Source organism: Littorina saxatilis, linkage group LG7, assembly GCF_037325665.1.
Source record: "Littorina saxatilis isolate snail1 linkage group LG7, US_GU_Lsax_2.0, whole genome shotgun sequence".
Lineage (NCBI taxonomy): Eukaryota > Metazoa > Mollusca > Gastropoda > Littorinimorpha > Littorinidae > Littorina > Littorina saxatilis.
The window spans coordinates 27,693,570-27,701,218 of record NC_090251.1 but is presented as its reverse complement, the minus strand read 5'-3'; positions in this window follow the sequence as shown (position 1 = coordinate 27,701,218).

Sequence of the window (7,649 nt, the reverse complement as noted above, 5' to 3'; positions counted from 1 at the left end):
AATGTCCCTCTCCGGAAGTGACAGTGTGGCTGTGGTTTGTTCGTGCCTTCCCGCCATTTTGACGAGATGGGAGAGTGACCACAGCTTCGCGAAACAATCTGAACCTGCATGCCGCATCAAGTTGTCAATAGAACAACCACTGATGTTGATAAAGTAAGAGATCTGTCTTACATAATTGAGTTTCGGCGCTGTTGGGTTGCAAAGAAATGTGCGCAGTCTATATCACAAGTAGGTTTTGGAAAGTGCATTTTCCGTGATATCGACGCAGCTAAGTATCAGGATCAGGAATATTGCGTCGCGGAACCTTTCAGATTATGACGCAATGTTGGCAAGAGAGCGCCTCGCCTAGCCCTACTTAAAACGATTTAAAACCTATCATTTTGGAATTTGTTCTCTTCCATAAAAGTCTGAAGTCCATTGCTACTAAATTAAATAGCCTCTGGACTTATTTGAAAAATACACCCTTTCCTAATAGTTTTCTTAGTGCTGGCAATCAATAGTACTAGTAATGAGAGGGATGCACGACTCGTACCCTTTGATGACAGTGAGGGGCGACATTTGTATTGTTGTAGGCTATAATACAAATGTCGCCCCTCACTGTCATTAGGGCAAATGTCATTCACTTTTGTTAACTCCTTCATGATACGAACCCACCTTACTGTCACTGGACGCAGGGGTGGCCACATTTTTGTCAATTCAGCTTTCCCCTGGTATGTAACATGTCATTTTTAACTTACCCGCACAAAAATCAGGTTACCCACATCGAATGCAAAACTCGTCCCCACCCCTACCACAGTCATGGAGTTGCGCTCACGCACACTCCACTGTCGAAATCTAACCAAGGAATTCGTCCTTCCATTCTGGCAAAAACCTTCTGACACGTTTTGATCTGTCGCAGTGTCGATTCTAGACCGCGCATTCCCGCAAATATGAAAGAAATCCCGCAAAAATAAATTTGGATGCGCCCTTTTCACGCAAAGAATACCAATTCCCGCATTTTCAAACATCTTGTGCATGCGCGATATAATAAATATAATTTCGTCAAACAGCCCAGCGTTGCAGATCGTAAGCGCTTGCAATCTTTTTGAGACAAGTGAGGCCCTGACAAGGATGTTTACATTTACCTATGTTTTCAAAAGTTACATTTTCCCTAAACATCCTTATCAGGGCCTCACTTGTCTCAAAAAGATTCACTTTTTCTCCCACAAGTCTTTGCTTCCCTTTGTGGTCACTTCCTGTTTTACATTCAAAATGGCCACCACGATAAGTGAAAGCGTGGATTTTTTCAAGAATGGAGACCCATGTGCAAATCAGCTTGACGACAAGTTGCCAAGTGAGGCAAAACATCCAAATAAATGGTCTTGGAAGTGGATGAAGGAGTTAGATTCTCAAAAAAGATAATGGAGTTTATGATTAAGAAGTTTCTGTTGTGCATGCAACGATGAAATTACATACACCTGACTTCACTCTTCAGGCAAGAAAGCCATCAGGAACCATACGTTGGTTCTCTCTCTCTCTCTCTCTCTCTCTCTCTCTCTCTCTCTCTCTCTCGTCTCTCTCTCTCTCTCTCTCTCTCTCTTTGAAGTCTCTCTCTCTCTCTTTGAAGTCTCTCTCTCTCTCTCTCTCTCTCTCTCTCTCTCTCTCTCTCTCTCTCTCTCTCTCTCTCTTTGAAGTCGTGGGGGCAATGACGGCCTCCGGGATGCCACAGATTCCATCCTCCCCCAGCCTAGAGACTGGGACTTTTTGTTCTTATTTACGATAGAGTGACATAAATCAATAATTAGCAAAGATTCTATAATTTTAAACTAATCTTTGTTTCAGTTGGTCATGGTGATTTGGGCAATGACAACACCGGCATCGTGGGTGATTTGGGCAGCGATGACCCCTCCGTCAAGGATTGCGACGTGACGAGCACACATGCAGAACCGCTTGGTATGTTTATACCGCCACCATCATAAGTGACGGTTTCTGAGACTTCCACTACTCGTGCAGAACTTCTGATTGGAGAAACTCGAGGTCAAAGCTTGTTCCCAAATGTTCTTATTATTATTTCACATTGCTCAACATCCAGTTAGCAACACAGGCTAGATGTTAAGCAACGTGAAATAATAATAACACATTTTGGGACAAACTTTGACCTGTAGTTTCTCCAATCAGAAGCTTCTGCACGAGTAATGGAAGTCGCAGAAACCGCCACAATATTATTTAAATTTTATTTATATATAGATGCTACATGTCGGGTTCATCTACGGGGCTAGTGACAGACCGCCAATGATGTTTTTTGTTGTTTTTTAGTTGGCAGCATGGGGATATCTTGAGAAGGCTCTCCGTAGTCGGCTAGACGTTAAGCAATGCTAATAATAATAATAATAGCACTTGAGCAAAGAGCTAAAACATTTCGAGGTACGGTAGAGTGTTTGACATAAATAATAATAATAATACGAATATTTATAACGCGCACATATCTCCCCAACAGGCGACTCAAGGCGCACATACACTCATTCACACACACGGAGACTTAAAGTCACCAACACACACACACCAGCAACCATTAAAATATGTACAGTTATTCAAGGTGGGATGGACAATGATAATGGACAACAGGAGGGGGGAACATGTACACAGGGAGATAGTGATCAAGGGGGAGGTCGTAGAGAAGGTAGAGCAGTATAGGTATTTGGGGGTGATTATAGACAATAAGTTGACATGGAAACCAAACTCTGATGCCCTTGTGAAGAAACTCCACTCTCGCCTGTACTTTTTGAGAAAACTCAGGTCTTTTAACATCTGCAGACAAGAAATCCTTCAGATGTTTTACACTTCAACGTGCAATAGTGTGTTGTACTTTGGCTCCGTGTGTTGGGGTGGCAACATCAACAAGCAAGACAGGGATAGATTAGATAAATTCATCAGGAAAGCAAGTGGGGTGGTTGGGAGGAAGCAGGACAATTTCACATCAACACATGAACGACGACTGACTGACAAGGTACAGAAGATTTTGGCTGACGACTCGCACCCACTCAGACCGGAATTTGACAGTAGACGGACAGACAGGAGCAACAGATTCAGACAACCAACCGCAAGATCCACACGCTACAGAAATTCGTTCATTCCATCTGCAATTCACATCTTCAATTCTCAGGTGGGGCGGTAGATGCTGGTGTTGTCGCTCTGATGCACGGGGTCAGTGTTCTGTATTGTTTCAGTATTGTTGATTTTGTTTTGCATGATTATATACTCTTATTCTACTCTCTTAGACAATATGTGATAACCGGCAAGGTGCTGACTTTCTTTTGTGCATTGTTGATGGTGAATGCATGTTAATTTATTTTTAATATACTTTCTTATGTGATAACCAATGTGCTATATTTTCTCAGGACAAAGAACAAATGTTTATTTTGAATGTTTATGTATGTTATTATTACGGACACAAACGCTCAGCAATGTAATTTCTCTTTTAGAGATTAATAAAGTTATTGTATTGTATTGTATTGTATTGGGGTGGGCAGTGTAGAATGCATGGATTATGTGGAAAAAAGGAATGTCTTGAGTGCAGATTTGAATGATTCGAGGGACTGTTGTTGACGGAGGGGGAGAGGTAGTGTGTTCCATTGGCTAGGTGCTTGGAAAGAAAATGAGCGTTGACCTGCTGTTTTGAGTTTGGTGTGGGGGATGTTGAGCTTGAGGGAGTCGGCAGATGATCTGAGTGCTCGTGAAGGGACATAGAGAGAGAGAGAGTCGGAGAGATAGGCAGGGGCGAGACCATGGAGGCATTTGTAGGTGAGAGTGTTGATTTTGTATGTGATACGGGCAGGAACGGGCAACCAGTGGAGCTGATTTAGGAGGGGGGTGATATGATCTCCCTTTTTCTTTCGTAAGGCAAGACGGGCAGAGCTATTTTGAATGCGTTGGAGACGAGAGATAGAAGAAGAGGGAAGACCCGCCAAGAGAGAGTTACAATAGTCAAGACGTGAGAGAATGGTGGACGTGACCAGTTTGGCGGTAGCATCTGTGGTGAGGTACTTGCGGATAGTGGCGATGCGGCGGAGTTGGAAGTAGCAGGTGCGAGAGACAGAAGAGATGTGTTGTTTCATGGAAAGGGTGTTGTCTAGAGTGACTCCGAGGTTTTTGACAGCAGAAGACAGAGGGACAGAAGAGTCAGAGAGTTGAAGAGAGTCGGAAGTGGCTTTGGAGAGTTTGGATGTAGTGCCTACTAGGATAGCTTCAGTTTTGTTGCTATTGAGCTGAAGTTTGATTTCTGTCATCCAATTCTGCACGTCAGTGATAGTGTCAGAGATAGAGGAAAGAAGAGATTCAGACTGGTCAGGGGAAGAGCTGTTGTGAAGTTGAGAGTCGTCGGCAAAAGAGTGGTGGAGAACGTTGTGTCGGTCAAGGATGTGGTCAAGAGGTTGAGTGTAGAGAGTAATTAGTACAGGCCCAAGGACTGAGCCCTGAGGGACTCCGCACTCAAGCCTGATGGGGTCAGAGTTCAGTTTGTCAATCGAAACAGTCTGGTAGCGGTCGGTGAAATAAGAAGAGAACCAAGAAAGAGCTGTGCTATGGATACCAAAGGTGTACTGAAGGCGTTGAAGGAGGATGTTGTGGTCGACTGTGTCAAAGGCCGCTGATAGATCAAGTAGAGCGACGGCAGAGATTTCAGCTTGGTCAGTGGCAAGGAGGAGATCAGTAGTGATTTTGAGAAGGGCAGTTTCGGTGGAGTGGTGAGGACGATAGGCAGATTGAAGCGGAGAGAGAAGATTGTTGCAAAGAAGGTGAGAGTTGAGTTGTTTTAGGACGACTCTTTCAAGGAGTTTGGAGATGAAGGAAAGGTTTGAGACAGGGCGGTAGTTGCTGAGAGTGTTTGGGTCGAGCGATGGTTTCTTCAGTAGATGTTTGACAATAGCAGTCTTAAAGGAGTTGGGGACAGTGCCTGTTTGCAGAGAAGTGTTGATGATTTTGAGAATAGAAGGGAGGAGTTCAGGAAGACAGTCAGAGTAGAGTTGTGTGGGAAGAGGGTCAAGGTCACAGGTTTTCAAGGTCATTTCTTTGAGGACTTTCTCCAGGTCAGTGAGAGTGAGAGGCTGAAAGTGTGTGAAGGGAGTGCCTGTAAATGCAGGAGAAGTTTCAGAGTTTTGGTGTGGGATTTTGTCTAGTTTGTCACGGATGGTTTGGATCTTGTTATGGAAGTAATCAGAGAAAGCTTGCGACAGTTTGGAGGGGTCGATGTTGTTGGGCAAGGGAGAAGCAGAAGAGCAGCCAACAAGGTCATTCACTGTGGAGAAGAGTGTTTTGGCAGAGGTTGTTTCACAGATTTTGGTGCTGTAGTGCGATTGTTTGGCGTCTGCGATGAGTGTCTGAGCATGTTCCATTTGCTTGTTGTAAATCTGTCTGTCAACTACCAGCTTTGAGGTTCGCAACTTCCTCTCTGCTCGGCGACGCAACTGTTTTGTATACTTAACTTCAGCTGTGATCGAGGGTGCAGAAGGCCAATCTACGATGAGTTTGGTTTTTGCGGGTGCATGTTCGTCAAGAAGTGTGCTGAGAGTGGAGTCGTAATGACGTACAGGGTCTGAGGATACCGGAGGATCAAGCAGTCGGCGGGCTGCTTCTGCGCGAAATGTGTCAGTGTTAACTTCTTTGAGGTTACGGCGGACTACGCGCTTTTTCTGTTTGGATGGTTTGGCCATCTTAAGAGAGAACAAAACTGCAGAATGATCGGATCTGAGGTAGTCATTCAGCAGGATGTCGTACACCAGGTCAGTGGACTCGTGGGTGACAATCCAGTCAATGATGTGTGTTTTGCGTGTGGGAGCGTCTACATGCTGTTTGAGGTCGTGACAGTCAAGAAGGTCCATCGTCTGTCTTGTGTCGGTGTTATAAATCAACAATAAGCAAAGATTCTATAATTTTAAACTAATCTTTGTTTCAGTTGGTCATGGTGATTTGGGCAATGACAACACCGGCATCGTGGGTGATTTGGGCAATGACGACACTGGCATCGTGGGTGATTTGGGCAATGAAGACACTGGCATCGTGGGTGATTTGGGCAATGACGACACTGGCATCGTGGGTGATTTGGGCAATGACGACACCGGCATCGTGGGTGATTTGGGCAATTCGTGGCTGATTTGGGCAATGACGACACCGGCATCGTGGCTGATTTGGGCAATGACGACACCGGCATCGTGGGTGATTTGGGCAATGACAACACCGGCATCGTGGGTGATTTGGGGAGCGATGACTCCTCCGTCAAGGATTGCGACTACACATGTCGCACACATGCAGAACCGCTTGGTATGTTTATACCGCCACCATCATATGTGACGGTTTCTGCGACTTCCAAAACTCGTGCAGAATCTTCTGATTGGAGAAATTCGAGTTCAAAGTTTGTTTAAAAAAAATATGTTATTTTACATTGCTCAACGTCAAGTTAGCAACATTTTGGTACATACTTTGACCTCTAGTTTCTCCAATCAGACGCTTCTGCGCGAGTAATGGAAGTCGCAGAAACCGCCACAATATTATTTAAATTTTATTTATATATAGATGCTACATGTCGGGTTCTAGTGGACATACTCTTATAATATCTAAATACTTTTGCTACTACTAATAACATGCATTGTTTATTACCTAATTAAAGGCTCCCGCAGTGGGGCACTGCGGTTAAGAAATTAAAGGCCCCTCCTGTTTTTGGAACCGCAGGAGCTTTCTAGTTTGCTGTTAGGTAGATTTTTGGTTCCTCTTTCCTGTCATGCTCTCTTTTTCTTCATGAATTCTTTTCTTTTTTCTGCCTTAATCTTGCTCATTCACCTGTATTTTTTCCAAAAATCTCTTCTCTTGCCGCTTGTCTCGCGATTCATGTATAGTTTAATCTGTTAGTGTTCTGATGTAAGTCCAGCAGTAGATAGGTTAAGCCTATTTTAACATACTGGAAACTGGTAATCTTCCAGTAGGTATTAATTTAGTTTTACTAAAGCCTGCTGGGACACAAGTAATGGGTTAGTGCATTTGTAAACAGGAATCGCTTGACAAGTGGCCCCCTTCATCCCCCCTTCCTCGTCCTGATATGGCTCTGCGTAGTCGGCTGGACGTTAAGCAAAAAATAAACAAACAAAAAAAAATAATTAAAGGCAGAGGTTGACAAAGCTCATGAAGACAAGCGTAAATTCAAGCTGGTCTCATGCTGAAATACAAACTTTAATAAATGGTTTTGGGCATCTCCTTCAAAAAGGCATGTATCCGTCAGGGAAGATAATTCAAGCCGCAATTAACCAAAATACTTGTCTCAACAATAGAACATGTATGAATGTGCGAACAAAGCTTCAGCACTAAATGAAGACACGGTTTTAAGATGGACTAGCTGAAGTTGTGGGCAAAGACAGCATGTTGTTGCTTTTTGGCGAAAGCTTACTGAAGAAATATGGACCAGCTAGAAAAAATGACATAGCACAGAGATTGAGACAACTTGCTGGCCTGTTGGTGCAATATGTAGAGCAAACCTATTCATTACATCTTACCATATAACAGTGGCACAGGCACGGTTGGCCTAGTGGTAAGGCGTCCGCCCCGTGATCGGGAGGTCGTGGGTTCGAACCCCGGCCAGGTCATACCTAAGACTTTAAAATTGGCAATCTAGTGGCTGCTCCGCC